Source organism: Triturus cristatus, chromosome 5_2 (genome assembly GCF_964204655.1).
Source record: "Triturus cristatus chromosome 5_2, aTriCri1.1, whole genome shotgun sequence".
NCBI classification, from domain to species: Eukaryota; Metazoa; Chordata; class Amphibia; order Caudata; family Salamandridae; genus Triturus; species Triturus cristatus.
This window is the reverse complement of record NC_140588.1, coordinates 74,712,782-74,732,353: the sequence shown is the minus strand read 5'-3', so window position 1 is coordinate 74,732,353 and position 19,572 is coordinate 74,712,782.

Sequence of the window (19,572 nt, the reverse complement as noted above, 5' to 3'; positions counted from 1 at the left end):
CAGAGGTATAGTTGAATGATGCCACATAATTTTAGATACATAGGTGAAGATGTACAATAAAAGTGTGGTTTTAAAAATGCTCATAAAAGGTGTTCTTAATTAGCCTTCTTTATTAAGTCTGTTGAGAGGTATAGTGTAATGATGTCGCATATTTGTTGATTGAATGATGTAGCTAAAAAGTACACCACAACATATTACCCTTGCAGGCATCTTGTATTTATCTACTTAACTAGATAGTATGTAATGACTCATCTATATGTTCAGATTCTATTTACACAGTTGTGTGTATGCTTATTGAACTATTGAAAAGTGCCTGGCCGATTACAGGAGTGCAAAGATAGTGAATATGTGATTTTAAAGGTACATGAGTAATGATTGACTGTTTCCATATTCTACTATCACCAAGTTAGTATCCATGCACTCAAGCAATGACCCAGGCACTAACTCATGCACTGCTACAATGCCATGGGCACTACCCATGCAGTCCAGCCATCCCCCTGTCACTACCCATGCACTCCTCCAATCACCCATCCAGCATCATGTACTTATCCAATCACTCCACTAAAACCCAAGCACTTATAAATTCACCATGCACTCTCCTAGCAGCACTCTAATCACCTTGGCACTGCTCATTCACTCCTTCAATTACCAAGGTAGTACCCATGCACTCCTCCAATAACCCCGCCAGTACCATGTACTAATCCAGTCACTCTGCCAAAACCCAAGCACTTATAAATTCGCCATGCACTCTCCTTGCAGTTCTCTAATCATCCAGTCACTACCCATGTACTCATGCAACGACCCAGGCACTAACACATGCACTGCTACAATCCCCTGAGCACTACCCATGCAGACCTCTAACCATGTACACACTACTGGTTCACTCCTCCAATTACCCAGGTAGTACCCATGCAGTCCAACCATCTCTTTGTCACTGCCTATGCACTCCTCCAATCACCCATCCAGCATCATGTACTTATCCAATCACTCTGCCAAAACTCACGCACTTATAAATTCACCATGCACTCTCCTTGCAGTACTTTAATCATCCAGACACTACCCATGCACTCATGCAATGACCCATGCACTAAGTCATGCACTGCTACAATCCCCTGAGAACAACCCATGCAGTCCAACCACCGCCGTGTCACTACCCATGCACTCCTCCAATCACCCAGCCAGCACCATGTACTTATTCAATCACTCAGCCAAAACCCAAGCACTTATAAAATCACCATGCACTCTCCTTGCAGCACTCTAATCATCCAGGCACTTCCCATGTACTCATGCAATGACCCAGGCACTAACTCATGGACTGCTACAATCCCCTGAGCACCACCCATGCAGTCCAGCCATCACCCAGTCACTACCCATGCACTCCTCCAATTACCAGCCAGCACCATGTACTTATCCAATTACCCCACCAAAACCAAAGCACTTATAAATTCACCATGCACTCTCCTTGCAGTATAACCCTGGGCGTAGTTTGCGTAGTAGCGCTACGCGTAGCTACGCGAAGTGCACTTCGTACTACGCGAGCTACATGAGCTGCATAGTGCGGTAGGGAAAATGCTGTTCACACTGATGCACAGTGCCGGATGCTTTTCCTCACTGTGCAATCATTACAAACGGCATCTTGCACAGTGCAAGTGGTCCTTTTCTGCCGCTCGAGTAAATTTGTACTCGAGCGGCAGTTTTCTCAACGTGGACTGGTAGTTTCTCATCGCGAGCGGTCGCGGGCATATGCGACCACTCGCAATGATAAACCTGACCTCCCCGCGTTGAGAATCTCACAGGGAGGTTTATTTTCCGCGCACGTGATTGGCAACATGATGTTGCTGACAGCGAACAAGGAAAAAGTCTTGCCGGGATGTCATTGTGCTCGCTCGCGGTCACCAACTTGACATTGAGGACCGTGAGCAAGGAAAAAATGCCTGCTACGCTACGCTATTCGTTTTTGCACTGTGCTACGTGCAATTCGCGTAGCGCGTAGTTGCGCAAACTATGCGAGCATAGCGTAGTCTTTCGCCCAGGTTTATTGCAGTGCTATAATCATCCAGTCACTACCCATGTACTCATGCAATGACCCAGGCACTAACACATGCAGTAGTACAATCACCTGTGCACTGCCCATGCAGTCCTCTAATTACCCAGCCAGCACCATGTACTTATCCAATCACTCCGCCAAAACCCAAGCGATCTCCTTGCCGTACTCTAATCATCCAGTCAATACCCATGTACACATGCAATGACCCAGGCACTAACACATGCACTGCTACAATCCCCTGAGCACTACCCATGCAGTCCAGCCATCTCCCTGTCACTGCCTATGCACTCCTCCAATCACCCAGCCAGCACCATGTTCTTATCCAATCACTCCACCAAAACCCAAGAACTTATACATTCACTATGCACTCTCCTTGCAGTACTCTAATCATCCAGTCACTACCCATGTACTCATGCAATGACCCAGGCACTAACACATGCAGTGGTACAAACACCTGTGCACTGCCCATGCAGTCCTCCAATCACCCAGCCAGCACCATGTACTCTGCCAATTCCTCCGCCAAAACCCAAGCACTTATAAATTCAAGTTGCACTCTTCTTGCAGTACTCTAATCATCCAGTCAGTATCCATGTACTCATGCAATGACCCAGGCACTAACACATGCACTGCTACTATCCCCTGTGCACTACCCATGCAGACCTCTAACCACCTACACACTACTGAGTCACTCCTCCAATTACCCAGGTAGTACCTATGCAGTCCAGTAATCCCCCAGTCACTACTCATGCACTCCTCCAATCACCAATCCAGCATCATGTACTTATCCAATCACTCCGCCAAAACCCAAGCACTTATAATTTCACCATGCACTCTCCTTGCAGTACTCTAATCATCCAGTCAGTACCCATGTACTCATGCAATGACCCAGGCACTAACTCATGCACTGCTACAATCCCCTAAGCACTACCCATGCAGTCCATCAATCTTCCTGTCACTGCCTATGCACTCCTCCAATCACCCAGTCAGCACCATGTACTTATCCAATCACTCCACCAAAACCCAAGCACTTATAAATTCACCATGCACTCTCCTTGCAGCACTCTAATCATTCTGTCACTACTTATGCACTCATGCAATGACCCAGGCACCAACCCATGCACTGCTACAATCCCCTGAGCACTACTCATGCAGTCCAGCCTTCCCCTGTCACTACCCATGCACTCCCCCAATCACCCAGTCAGCACCATGTTCTTATCCAATCACTCCACCAAAACCCAAGAACTTAGAAATTCACCATGCACTCTCCTTGCAGTACTCTCATCATCCAGTCACTACCCATGTACTCATGCAATGACCCAGGCACTAACACATACAGTGGTACAATCACCTGTGCACTGCCCATGCAGTCCTCCATTCACCCAGCAAGCACCATATACTTATCCAATCACTCTGCCAAAACCCACGCACTTATAAATTCACCATGCACTCTCCTTGCAGTACTCTAATCATCCAGTCAGTATCCATGTACTCATGCAATGACCCAGGCACTAACACATGCACTGTTACAATCCCTTGAGCACTACCCATGCAGTCCATCCAAAGCAAAACTTTTAATGATAATTAATTTAAAGATATTTCATACTTTCCAAATTACGCCGAAGTCGCACCCCCGCGTGACTTTTCAAAATGGCTACGAGGATGTGGGCAGCCATTGTGAAGGGTGCGCGACTTCTGTATAATAATAAAAAAAGAAAGAATGAATATCATTTTCCTAATTATAAATTATTCTCAACTTTTTTGGTCGCCAGTAGGTAGTTATAGTTAGGACCACGTTTCCATAGGAAAACCTCAACATTCTATTTTGAATAACTTTGGCGCCGGTCGACGAATCCTCGCGAATTTCTCAAAATAGGTGGGGCGCTACGCTCCGCTCCTACCCTGAAAGTCTCGGGGGGATTCGTCAAGCGGGGGCTGAGATAAAAGGGGGGTCCCAAAACGCGTTTTTCCCATGCATATTTCCATAGGACCTTTAGAACGAGCTACAGCCCGAACGGCTGAACAGAATTACTAGAAATTTGGCAGAGAGGTAGTCCCTAGGTCAAGGAAGTGCCTTTTGTAGGTTTGGTGTAAATCTGTTCAGTAGATTCTGAGAAAATAGCCTTTAAATCAATATATATATCTGAGCCCGCTTACGGTACGCTTACCGTACGCTTACGGTAAGCGTACGGTGGCGTGCGCGAGCGCGATTCTGATTGGCTCTTAGATTTTAGTAAACATTCGAATCGGCAGAAACCAGGAAGCGGCGTCCGCCATTTTGTCTACCGCGAGTGTTATGTATCAAACATGATGGCCAAAAACATGTTACGGGGATGTTTTGACAACTCCCTCTCACATAGTCATGTTGAGGGAGTCCCCAAACATCCCCCAAGAGCAAAAACGGCATTATTTTTTTTTCGGCAATTTCGCGGGGTACGCTTACCGTACGCTTACCGTAAGCGTACGGTAAAAAAATAAAAATAAAAAAAACACTATCCACACTTTCTCCACCCCTTGTGCAAATGGTTGCCGAAGGCCACCATTTGTGCATGGCTTATCAGAGCACAGAAAATTTTCCCAAAAAATTTCAACAGATTACCTATCACAAGGAAGCGCATAATATGTCCTCCATGTGCGCACGGTGCGCGAAGCGCATCGTGCGTACATGGCCCATCTAGCGTAACGTGGGCACGGCACTAACTGCGTAAAGTGGGTGCGCGGTGCGCGAAGCGCACCGCGTGCTCACTGTGCGCGCACGGTGCGCGAAGCGCACCGTGCGCGCACGGAACGAACTGCGTTAAGTGGGCGCACACGCCACGAATGGCGTAAAGTCACTTAGCATTTAAAAAACCGTACAAATTCACTGAAAAAACCATAGGTTTCACACACGTTATAGTTAGGAATTAGCATTTAAAAAACCTTGCAAATTCACTGAAAAAACCATAGGTTTCACACATGTTATAGTTAGCGGAAATTTTACTGATAAAAAACCAATGAAATTGCCCCGTTATAGTTAGTGCTGGCAACTATAACTCACGCGACCGCAATCTTCTGCTGATGACATATGTGTCTTTATGAAAAAAAAATATTTGTAATATATGTATAGCTAAAAATGTATGGAAGAAGACATGGGCAAATAAGTGTCTAAATACAGTATTAGCATCAGCAGAGGATTGCGGTCGCGTGAGTTATAGTTGCCAGCACTAACTATAACGGGGCAATTTCATTGGTTTTTTATCAGTAAAATTTCCGCTAACTATAACATGTGTGAAACCTATGGTTTTTTCAGTGAATATATATATATATATATATATATATATATATATATATATATTCACCGAAAAAAACATAGGTTTCAGGCACGTTATAGCTAGGAATTAGCATTTAAAAAACCTTAGAAATTCACTGAAAAAACCATAGGTTTCAGGGGCGTTATAGTTAGCTGGACTTTTCACTCGTACAAAACCATAGAAATCCCCCCGTCATAGTTAGTTCAGCTAACTATAACTCGCGCGCCTGCAATGCACTGCTGATGACGTCACATATTACATCACTCATGACATGGTCAGTGACATCACTCATGACATCACTGATGACATCTCAAATGACATCACTGATGACATCACTGATGTCATCATCCAGTGAATGTGTGTTTTTCTGAAAATTACATATGTTTTATATATGTATATCTCAAGGTCGATGGAAGAATAAATGGGTATATAAGTGTCTAAATGGATGATTTGTTTTTGAAAAATTGATTGTATAACTGACTGATTAAGTGTATCTTAGTGAATACATGGCGTAGTGAGTAATGTTTAAATATGTAAATATCTGTATCAGTCTCTCAATTTGTGTATAAGTGGCTGCATGGGCTGGTGAGTAGCTACATGAGTTTCTATATAGGTTATTAGTTGGTTTTTGAGTATCAGTATAAGTGTCTGATGTCTGTATGGTTCTGTGGGGGGTATTACGTAGTGCATAGGTGCATGAATGAGTGACTCACTGTTTGTATGTGTTGAAGACAGCATGTGTGCAGGACTCTATGGGTGGATGAGTGTGTGCATGGGTGTGTTAGTGAGTGAGTAACTACATATGTTTTAAACTAGTATATGTGACTATTGGTGTATATAAGTGAGTATATGTGAGAGTGAGAGATTGAAAGAGTTCCTGTATGAATAAGTATGTGTTTCTATAAGTGATTGTTTAAAAGACTAAGTATGTGTAAGTTTCTGTAGAAGTAAGTGTGGTGGTGTGTGTATAACTGTATATGCAGGTAAATGGATGTTTGATTCTTTATTAGTATGAGTGACTATGTGTGTGAGTAACTTTATGGATGAGTGGCGTTGTGTAACAGGATGTATAGGTGTATGAGTGAGTACATGTATGAGTGACTGTATAAGACTGTTGGTGAATGAGTGGATGTGGATGTGGATCTTACAATTACTGAGTAGGTTGTTGTAACTGGTACTGGTATGTCCATTGTTTTGAAAATTTTAATTTCTATTTTTGAATGTGTGTATCAAAGGTTATATTAGGGGGAGGGGAGGTCTGCCACTCTATCACAAGGATGATGTCATCAGTGATGTCATCAGTGATGTCATGAGTGATGTCACTGACCATGTCATGAGTGATGTAATATGTGACGTCATCAGCAGTGCATTGCGGGCGCACGAGTTATAGTTAGCTGAACTAACTATAACGGGGGAATTTCTATGGTTTTGTACGAGTGAAAAGTCCAGCTAACTATAACGCCCCTGAAACCTATGGTTTTTTCAGTGAATATATATATATATATATATATATATATATATATATATATATATATATATATATATATATATATATATATATTCACTGAAAAAACCATAGGTTTCACACATGTTATAGTTAGCGGAAATTTTACTGATAAAAAACCAATGAAATTCCCCCGTTATAGTTAGTGCAGGAAACTATAACTCACGCGACCGCAATCCTCTGCTGATGCTAATACTGTATTTAGACACTTATTTGCCCATGTCTTCTTCCATAAATTTTTAGCTATACATATATTACAAATATTTTTTTTCATAAAGACACATATGTCATCAGCAGAAGATTGCGGTCGCGTGAGTTATAGTTTCCTGCACTAACTATAACGGGGGAATTTCATTGGTTTTTTATCAGTAAAATTTCCGCTAACTATAACATGTGTGAAACCTATGGTTTTTTCAGTGAATTTGCAAGGTTTTTTAAATGCTAATTCCTAACTATAACGTGTGTGAAACCTATGGTTTTTTCAGTGAATTTGTACGGTTTTTTAAATGCTAAGTTACTTTACGCCATTCGTGGCGTGCGCGCCCACTTAACGCAGTTGGTTCCGTGCGCGCACGGTGCGCTTCGCGCACCGTGCGCACACAGTGAGCACGCGGTGCGCTTCGCGCACCGTGCGCACACAGTGAGCACGCGGTGCGCTTCGTGCACCGTGCGCACACAGTGAGCACGCGGTGCGGTTCGCGCACCGTGCGCACACAGTGAGCACGCGGTGCGCTTCGCGCACCGCGCGCCCACTTTACGCAGTTAGTGCCGTGCACGCACGGTGGGCACGTGGTGCGCTACGCGCACCCCGTGCCCACGTTACGCTAGATGGGCCATGTACGCACGATGCGCTTCGCGCACCGTGTGCACATGGAGGACATATTATGCGCTTCCTTGTGATAGGTAATCTGTTGAAATTTTTTGGGGAAATGCTGTGCTCTTATATGCCATGCGCAAATGGTGGCCTTCGGCCACCATTTGCACACGGGGTGGAGAGAGTGGGTTTTTTTTTTTTTTATTATTTTTTTACCGTACGCGTACGGTAAGCGTACGGTAAGGGTAATCGGTGAAATTTTCGAAAAATAAAAAATTACCGATTTTTGCCTTGGGGGATCTTTGAAGACTCAACTAACATGGTTATGTGCATGGGCGCTGTCTAAACAGCCCCTTTATATGTTTTTGGCATTTGTTTATCAGCTCCCCCCTCAGAGTGCGAGAGAGAAAATGGCGGCCGCCGCTTCCTGGTTTCGACCGATTCGAATGTTTACTAAGATCTAAGGGCCAATCAGAATCGCGCTCGCGCACGCCACCGATTACCCTTACCGTACGCTTACCGTACGCGTACGGTAAAAAAATAATAAAAAAAAAAAAAACCCACTCTCTCCACCCCGTGTGCAAATGGTGGCCGAAGGCCACCATTTGCGCATGGCATATAAGAGCACAGCATTTCCCAAAAAAATTTCAACAGATTACCTATCACAAGGAAGCGCATAATATGTCCTCCATGTGCGCACGGTGCGCGAAGCGCATCGTGCGTACATGGCCCATCTAGCGTAACGTGGGCACGGGGTGCGCGTAGCGCACCGCGTGCCCACCGTGCGTGCACGGCACTAACTGCGTAAAGTGGGCGCGCGGTGCGCGAAGCGCACCGCGTGCTCACTGTGTGCGCACGGTGCGCGAAGCGCACCGTGCGCGCACGGAACCAACTGCGTTAAGTGGGCGCGCACGCCACGAATGGCGTAAAGTAACTTAGCATTTAAAAAACCGTACAAATTCACTGAAAAAACCATAGGTTTCACACACGTTATAGTTAGGAATTAGCATTTAAAAAACCTCATCAGCTATAACATGTGTGAAAGCTAAGTTAAAATGGTTGTGAAAACTTTACTCAGCGTCAGTGAACAAGGGTGCTGCGCACTCGAAACGCGTTTGACGAACGGCTGACTGAGGAATAAAGCATTTATTCAACCGCACAAGGCTTCGTTATTCTTCCGGATACATGGGAGAAGATTTTTTCACTTATTTTGATAGAGACCGGCTTCCGTGCGGTCCATTGGCAACGAAGAAACTCTAGTTCAGGAGAAGGCATTTCATATACGGAAGACCTTAAGGCATATATATATATATATATATATATATATATATATATATATATATATATATATATATATATATTCAGCTCCTGAATCTTCACTCGACGAATGAAGAGGACCGCACACAGCAAGGTTTCTCGGTGATATTTTATTTCATATCCAAGATCAGCAGGACGCATTTCGGCGTTCGCGCCTTTTTCGACTTGTGTTTACAAAGTGCAGTTGAGTCGAGTTAATTAAATATCCGGATCACTAGCTCTAGTTCCGGTTCAATGGCCATGAACAAAGGAAATGGAAAAAAGACTAATCAGTATTATTCAATCCGTGTAAAGTTACAAGAGGACAATAATTTTACCACATAATCACATTTGAATTTCATGTTGCTTAGTCCAAAATAATATTTACATTTTGTATTAAGTTCATCAATAGAAATATAGACAGACAGAATATATTCATGGCAGATACGATCATCTCTGATACGGTAATGGCATTTTTTCAAGGAAATCCATATTGTTTTAAGGCAGTTAAAGTAAAGTCATAACAACACACAATTGAGCCCTGTATGGGCATTAATTACAGTCTAACAAAGTTAATGAAATTTTCTGAAGATTACGGAGTCCCCAGTTATTCAAAAGTCTATAAGCAATCCTAGATGACATGCCAGTTCTTCCTCTGTGTTAAGACCATAAGGAGTGGTAGTTTGGAGGTCAATAATGAAGCGGGATTCTAATCTTCTCAATTTCAGTTCCCGGTTACCTATACGGTCACTAAGTACAACGTGGTCCAGACAAAAAAATGGTAGTAAATTTCTATCACTGTTGTGATATTGGGCGAAATGTCTAGCCACGGGATATGAAGGATCTTGTTTTTCAATTGCTCGTGCATGTTCTAGGATGCGTTTTTTTGTGGGGTGAATCGTGCTGCCAATGTATTGCTTAGGGCAGGGACATGTAAGGCAATATACACAGAAAGGTGTGTTGCAAGTTAAGAATTTGTTAATCAATCTGGGTTATATATATATATTTATATATATATATAGATAGTCAATTAAAACGCATATTAGTGAGGTACATTATACTTAGAAATTCTCATTTAAAAAACCTTAGATATTCACTCAAAAGAACATAGGTTTCAGGGACGTTGTTATTAGCAATTTGCATTTAAAAAACCTTCGAAATTCACTGAAAAAAACACAGGTTTGATGTATGTTATAGTTAGTTGGACATTTCACTCGTACAAAACCAGAGAAATTCGGCGGTTATAGTTAGTTCAGCTATAACTCGCGCCCCCGCAATGCACTGCTGATGATGTCACATATTACATCATTCATGACATAGTCAGTGACATCACTGATGGCATATCAAATGACATCACTGATGACATCATCCACGTGATAATCTGATGCACCTCCTCACACCCTAATATAACCTTTGATACACCCACTCTAAAATACTGACTACTTTTTTTGAAACCATAGACACACCAATACAAGTTACTACATACACACTCACTGATTCCTAGGTCTACACAAACATCCACTAATTCACCCATACAGTCACTCATACATGCAGTCTACCATCAACACAGCACTATCATATGCACTCACATATCTATACAGACACTCACACACCGCCACTCATCGATAGAGTTACTCACACACCTAGTCAGTCATGCAAAGAATCAATAACACTTCCATCTACTCACCTATACAGTTATACACACACCACCTCACTTATTCATACAGACACTAACGCATATTTACTTTTTTATACAATCACTGATACAAGTACACACTCATCCATACAGCCACTCTCACAATCACCGACTCTCACATATAGACATTTATATATTCCAACTCTCACATACACTGCCTTTTAGATATGCAGTTACTTGGACATGTACCACTGAGACATTTATTCACTCACCAACACACCCATACACTCACTCACCCACCCATACAGCTGTTTCCACATGCACTCTTGAACCCGTACAACCAGTGAATCAAACAATCACACATTTATGCACAGAGTCACACACCTCCCACCCACCCACACATACACTCATGCACCCATACAAATACTCAGGCAACTAATCATTAACCCATATAGACACTCATGTAGCAACTCACCAACCCATGCAGCAGCTTGCACACCTACAGACAGACTGATACAGACATTCACACAGTTTAGTCACTAACTCATGCATTCAGTAAGACACATTTAATCACTCACTTATACAGTCAGTCACGCACCTACTAAATCTTCCATCCAGACACTTATACACCCACTTATTCTTCAATACACCTTGGCATATATATAAAAATATTTAAACTCTATAGAAACACACAGTCACTGGATGATGTAATCAGTGATGTCATTCGAGATGTCATCAGTGATGTCATCAGTTATGTCACTGACCATGTCGTGAATGATGTAATATGTGATGTCATCAGCAGTGCATTGCAGGGGCATGAGTTATAGTTAGCTGAACTAACTATAACGGCCGAATTTCTCTGGTTTTGTACGAGTGAACTGTCCAACTAACTATAAAGTACATGAAACCTGTCATTCTTTCAGTGAATTACTAAGGTTTTTAAATGCTAATTTCTAACTAAAATGTCCCTATATATATATATATGTGATCAAGGCCTCCGCGTTGAGGCCAAAACGCGTCATGGTGGTACGAGGTGCACGAATGAAATAAAAATTACACCCTGCACTTTATTTCATTGGGTCTGTGGTCGTCTTTCCTTGTGGATGGGAATTTGAAGGCGAAGTTCTCTGCATATATATATATATATATATATATATATATATATATATATATATATATATATATATATATTATATATAGGCTCTATTACGGTATGACGGTCGCAGATCGGCATGACACGATTTATACTATTACCTCCTGCTGACTTGGTTAATCACGGTTATGTTCGCTGGGAAACGCATTTTGATCTTTATCCACATCACACTTGTGATTACATTTCTTGGTGTATTTTACGCACCTTTTGCGCTATGCGTTAAGCCACGGACCAAGACATTAAGCGGAGGGCAGCTGACTCGCTCATCCACGCGGGCATCTCAATTATGTGATCCTTATGACACGCGCGATCTGCTTCTGATAATTTCAAACATCCTCAGCACATAGCCTTGGGAAAGTTGGGGACGATTTCCCTTTGTAAGCGACAAAACACGTGTTGGCTGTCTGAAGCAAGACGAAAAGAATAAAGAAAGAAAATAAGAATTTAACCCCTTCGCTGCGGCGGGAATTCCGCCGCAGCGCTGGGGGGTGCGGGGGGGGCAGCGCGGTGGCGCTGTGCTCATGACGGAGCCACTCCGTCATCAGCCACGGTTGAGCTGTGCTCATGACGGAGCGGTTCCGTCATGACTCCGCCCTGTTGCGCTGTCCCCCCGCACAGGTGGGGAAACAGCGGCGCGTGGGCGGAGCGGCCGCCAACGGTCGTGGCATGACTGAACCGCTCCGTCATGAGCACACGGCAACCGTGGCTCATGACGGAGCGGTTCCGTCATGAGCGGGGAAGGGGTTAAATAACTTGTGTATAATTTGTGCTTACATCGTGCACGTAATGAATTGTTGATACACCTATGACGTGTGCTGAGGATTTCTTTGACCCCATGACCTAGCCTTAAATGGAGGTCCTTTACCCAATGCTCCTCAAGTGGCGCTCCACAAGCCTGGTTATACCATAATTGTGACTTTTCGATGGGACTCAGGCTTTGATGCTTGGCATCATGTAATGGCTGCCTCTACAACAATGTTCAGTTGCTGCCGGTCGATTAAATTGCTCAGATCCTTGAATCGTCCTAGGATCAGTAAATCCCACATATAACAAGGGGAAAAAAGTTCTTCCACTTTCAATAGCATTAGTCTATTTTTCAAATGTCTTATCATCTGAGGATGCAAGGATCTAGATCCTCAAAGGGCCTGCAAATTAATGGTTGATATATCGCTAAAATAAAATGTTCAAAACCCATATGATATGTGATTTTGTCATGCACATATCTTAAAAACTACTGAGTGGATTTAGACCAAACCAAGCAGAGGCACAGTAAACTCCTAATTTCATGCCAAATTTGGTCTAGTTTAATTCTGCCATTTTTCTATATCGGAGAGTAAAGTTTTCTAGGGGAGTTAAAAAATGTATAATAATATGTTTTATAGAGCCCATAGTTGTGTCTGCAGATGTGTCCCAGCACTAAGGTTTCCTTTCCTCAATTACAGAGCACAAGATACTAAAAAGCCAAGATTAAATGGATCTGATAAGCCAGGTTTTCCATTTTTTACGAAAAGAGACTGTTGACTTTGAAATGAGAGAATTCTCTTTTTATTGAAAACAACACCATTATTCAACCAATAAATGTCTTTTCAATGTTGTCTGTCTGTCAGTCTGCCAAAACCACTAAAGTTCACCATTTATGGTTACTAAGGCACAAATCACACACCTTAATTCACACTGTCGGCCATGTTGCTTTTTCAATAGCTTTTTTCTTTGTTTTTGTACTGTTGGCATTCTGCTTCATGGTGGGAGGTACAAGTCATATTGTGTTCTGTGTGGATCGGTAACAATAACCGGTGAATTTCAATGGTTTTGCATATTTGAACCAGAACAATAACTCAGTTTTTAACTGTGTTTTTTGAGTGAATGATTGTTTTGTTATGATGTACTTCATTTCAAGCCACTGATACACACAGCCTTAGGCAATGCCCTCCACCCATCGGATGTGGCAGCAAACACTGCAATCCAGAAAGGTAGGCCCATAAGGTGGGCCTTTAGCCTCGCCATATTGATTTATTTATTAAAAATTATTCCAGGATCCGAGTCTGGAACCACAAGCATGAACTATCTTCCCCAACCCATGCCACACTTTAGAAGGCTGTTGGTCCTGAATCCATATCCATGACTGTGCAATACACACGTTTAGTGTCTAAGAAGCTTGCTCTTGGTTTGCAGTAATAAGCTTGAGGCTTCTCCCTTGATCCACAGTAACTTTTCAGGAACCGTAGATCATCAATCCTGAAAATACCAACCATGGTCAGCAGTAGCTGTCTTGTCACCAGTTCAGATACCTAAAAGGATCCACAGATCTTGCGACTTTCTGAACTTAAATTTTTACTTACTCCATGGGGACCTTTTGAGGGGTTGGGTGTACATTCTTTCCCCTTATATAGCCATTTAACTCTTTGTTCCCATGCCCCACATCTTGAAATAGCTTCTCCAAGAGATTTTTTCTCTTATGGGAACCAACCATATCATCGTGATCCACAGGGCCCACTTTGGTACCCCATATAAAATAGGGGGGAAGGGAGAAAGGGAGAAATAACTTCCTTGCCCTACCGAATTCCTGTTTCCTACAGTTCCAGATCTATGGAGGACTCAAACAACATAGATATGCAAAAGGGTTAACCTTTTAAAGCCTGTTGGGCAACTTTTTAAAATGCTTATATCGTGAGCATTTCTGAACTGATTTACACAAAATCAACAAAATCATGAGTAAAGCTAAACCTTCATGCCAAGTTTGGTGTAAATCTGTTCAGTTGTTCGGCCTGCAAGTGCAAGCACAATTTTATATTGGAGCTAAAATGGGTAAACATATTTTCATGCTCCTTACCTTTTTAAACCTGCACCGATTTGCATGAACATTTTCAAGTAAGACAATGCCAATGGATATATATGCAGGATATACATTAGGTTGGCATGCACCTGAACTACAAGTATTTTGTTTCACCACTGAGATTCACCAAGTCATTTCAAACCTTGTTGGGTCTTGAACATAATAATGTTCATTCAAAAAGGTGTCTGTGATAAACCTATGATGTAGCATAAAAATAAAAAACAGATTTACCAACTGTGTATATACGGATAACCAGGTCCTATACAATTCTAATAGTGATATCGCTATGAAGAGAATGTATCGATGTGGTGCATTGCTTAGTGTTCATTATTTTTATTCTGTTTTTAATAATCTAACTGAGAGTTCAAAGATGATATACATGTAAATGAATAAATAAACCAATTGAGAAATCTTAATAGACATAATATTACATGTTCATGTTGCATATAAAATAAAATACTAAAGTAGCATGATTATGGAAAAGGGTACTTCTCTAAAAAAAGATGTACTGTCACATTTCAATTCAGTCCTAAAACATTTCTAGACAAGGAAAGAGATCGAGATTGAGATTGACTATTCCGGTGATCTGAGAATAATATTGCCATTGATAATCTCTATATTAAATAAATATCATGGTGTGTAATAAATAATCTATATATTACATTTGTTATTAAATTCATGACATTAGCAATCAAAGTCAAAATGGGCAAATATTTGGTGTCCTGTATAAAGCGGCTTAACACAATCACCTTGTTGAACAGTTAAATTGAATATACATTGGCAACACAAAATTGTCATGTACAACTCAGATATTGTGTGGTATACCATTGTTGTGTTTGGAACACACAGTGCATGGGTATACAGTAACTGAAAATACATCAAATTAGTATATAAAAATGATGACCTAAGTGAACACTCCCTTAAATATATATAGAGAATGGGTACGTCAGAGTTTCCATGTTTCCAGTGAAATGTCCTTTTTTGATTTATGTAATACAGTCGGTGCCATTTAATGAATCTGCACAAGACTTTCTGAAGGAACGTAAATCACATTTCATTTGTAGGGGTGCATCATAATCACGTCAAGTGCACCCGCATATAATCTTGCAATTATATCAACGTGAGGTGTTAGAATTGTGGAATGTAATAATGTAACTACGCTACATATATTAGGTTATTGACAAGTAGCATGGTCAACGTGCGTAGGAGATTAATATAGCTAGCAGAAAATGTTAACATGAGGAAGTCGTGTTGTGAAGTTAACACCACTCACATTTTGATTGTGTTTAACAATGATATTTCTATAATTTGGTAAATGCGTTAGTTAAAACGTAATTGGGTTATATCAATTTGTAATTAATGAAATGAGATGTTCTTATGTTAGCTAAAATTGTAGGCCTGAAATGCAAGTTCCTGACAACTCTCGCTTTAGAATTAATAGTTTGTATTTCATATGCACTGTGGAATCTGTTCTTTCTCACTTTTGTATTGCAGGTGGAGAAGCATTCATTGGGGAAAAGTAATGTCTTTGTTTTAGTAGCTAAGCAAGGAGAGAAGAAGTTACAGTTACATAGCTTGGAGGTGATTAAAAACGGAGATAAATTCACATGGGAGAAAGCATGAGAACCAAGGGCAAATTGTTGCGAAGGAGCTACATGGAGAATGTTGTGGAAAAGTACTTGCATGACTGTACTCATTGTGGACTATATGCATGCTCTGCATTATGGGAAAGCTACCTATGGATAACTGTTTGTTGGAATTATGAAAAGTGCCCACTTCTGTCTGCCTTTAGAGCGAGAGAATCTCAGAACTAGCTCTTTCTTTGTGAATGTGGCTTTATACTACTTGACCCATTGATGGTGGAGAGGCTTCCTAGGAAGACTCTATGTATTGACACCTTTCCTTTTAACAGAAAATGCTGATGTAGGAATGTCATCTTAGCACTACAGTAGGGATAGATTTAATGCTTTTCACACATCAACCCTTGATGCAGGGAATTGTGGACTCATGCTTTCTGATTTTCTATATTCTACTTCTTGAATTAAAAGTCTTGTACATGCTGCACCATTTAAATAGAATGCGTAGATTTAGCTTCATGCTAATTCATTTGTATTTCTGTACCCTCATGTTGAGGAGTTTTTATGTCCAGTTATGTTTGGCTTTGTAATAAATTAACTAACCATATATAGTTGTCCATGGATAATTATGTATCAAGGAGAGTTATTGGCAAGTTGATTGCGCATTGATGATTTTCTCCCCTTCACACTTTCATGCTGCTAAAATGAACCATCGGATTGTGTCTCTAGAGAAGATCTAAAACTAATGGGCCTGGCCGTTTTATTTCCAGCAAAAAAGTTAATTGACTGGGGCTGAGTACAGCAAGCCTCATGGAGACTTGTCAAGCAGTGGTCAAAAATAAGTGGGAGAGACAAAAATGTTTTCATTCTCATAGAATTCCTGGCTTTCTGGTACAGAAAAGAACGTCTGAATGAATTTTAACAAAATTGACATAAAATAGAATTTTAAAAAGGAACCCCCTTTACTTTGTTTGATGCAAATGTGTTCAATAAACTGTCTATGGTGTGTGCTTAATATGATTAAAAAGCGATCTTAAAAGTTAGAAAGGGTAACTTTTGATTTACATATACCTTTAACACTGTTTGAAGTATTTGTGTGAAATTTGGCAAAATCCTAGCATGATTAACTTGCTCTTAGTATAGTTAAATGTGATTAGATGCATCAAGGGTGACAGAGTTAAAAAGGGATGGTCAAAAAGTGCTTATTTGCTAATAACACTTGCATCAACTGACAAATCCACATGAATTATTGCAGACATTTAGCATGTTTAATCTTCTACTGGTATGGTAAATTTAATCCATCAAGCGGAGAAAAAGTTAAAAAGAAGGGCAAAAATGTTTTCTTGATTTTTGTTTAATCTGCACAAAATCTGGTAGACTTTTAGCACATTAAGCCCAGCACAGGAATCTAATGTTTCATGCAGATATAAATAGGAAGGGCAAAGGTAAGGGTGGCAACAAATCATTGACTTGCTAATAATTTTAGCAAAGGTTTAGGGATCTGCACAACATTTGGCAGGCACATACCATCTTTAGCTTACTCTAGATATTTTGAGATTTACATAAATATGTTAAGGGGACACTTAATGGGATGTTAAGAAAACATTATTTCTCATTCTAACTTCCATAATAATCTTTGTTCTTTGCCACAAAAAACTCCATCAGGAATTACACCAAAACTTGGTGTTAAACTACATGTTTACTCAAAGAAGCTTTGCTGGGTTAGGTGTATATGCGTTCAGCCGTTTTTGAGAGATTAGCATTACAAAAATGTGTCATTCAAAGTTAAGCCGTCTGAACCATTACTTAGTGGACAGTCCTTTGGGCATCCATGGCAGCTTGGTCACGTGGCCTGCTCCTGGTGGATGAATTATATGATCAAAAACCTCAGATACTCACTGAAAAATTATAGGTTATAGTGAAAGTATGGTTAGCTTTGGTCATTTGCATTAATGTAAACTAAAAAAAAACCCTAAGAAATAATTCACTTAAAGAAACACAGTTACAGCCGATTTAGAGGTAGAATACATATAATATATTAAGACTCACATTTTTTAAATAAAACTGAAAAATTTACTTAAAATTACACAATTAACATTCAGTTATGTTTACAAAACCAAACCTAAAAACCACGGAAATTCACAAGTTTGGTAATTTAGACTTAACTTATCTCAGACTCCTAGTCATGCACCGTGTTTGATCGTCATATGACTTCTTTGACAATATGATAAATGACATCAATGATGACATCACTGATGACATCCCACATGTCTGTCTCCAGACTGTGATGATGATCCCTAGGGCAGTAGTACATGAATTAGCCAGAATTCAGAACCCGCTGAACATGGTTAATAGTTTCTCTGCCTCAAAAATTCCAATGTGCTTTTCTCAAGATCAATTGTGCTGGAATTCTTTTGTATTAACAGATTCCCACAGTCTCAGGGCATATGTGTGAAGGTAGACTAAAGCTGCAAAAGAGTGTGACCTTTATATGTAGAAATTTTGGCAACTGTTACCAAGGTCTTTATGCTGTTTTAGGGTCTTGCTCAGTGGAGCCTCTTTAGGTCCAGGAAGGGCAGCCTGTGGCAGTCTCAATAAGGAGACAAGTGGCTCACCAGTGCCACAGACACACAGTGCCTATTTCCTACAGACCACACAATTCTGAGGAGGATTCCAGTCCTGTATAATTATGGTCTGATGAATCTTTGTCTAAATAGAACACTCATATGCCAGGGAACACTCTAGCATCCTCTTTTTTACAAACAAGTCACTCTTCTCCTCCCAAGACAAGCAACAGTCCCTCGTGAAGGGCTTCAAGTATGCACTTTTTCTCTGCAAGTGTGTTCTTCTGATAATACAGGCTCCAAGGGACACCCACAATATCTCAATTACAGACCACACTCATCACCTCCACTGTCCTGACACTCAGTTCATGCTGAATGGCAGTACTCTTAGAATGATTCTACAGGGCAAGTAACAAACAGGATGTTTTCACAGCAAATTATTTGGTAAGGGATATAAGAATCCCCCTTAACAGATTGCGTAGTCACTTACAACAACACACCACTTAGCCAAAACACGCTATATTTAGGAATTGTATGACAATAAAATTATATATGGGTATTCCACAAAGTGAGATTGGCGCAGTGCTTGGGAAAGTGAGATAACTACAGAAAAATGTACAACATCAATAAGGATATGTGAACTATTATGGTCAAAGTTATCTAAAAGGGGTCAATTAGTCAACTCCTTATTTTGCCCTGTAACAGTCAATCTGCATCAAGCTCATAATATATTTAATTGTCAACTTTTCAAACCATATGTGCTTTGGAACAGGATCTTATTCTGGACAACATGGAAGGGATACACCCTCCAAAACTATTTATGGTGTGCTGAGGTGCAGTGTAGGTCCTTCATCTTGGTAG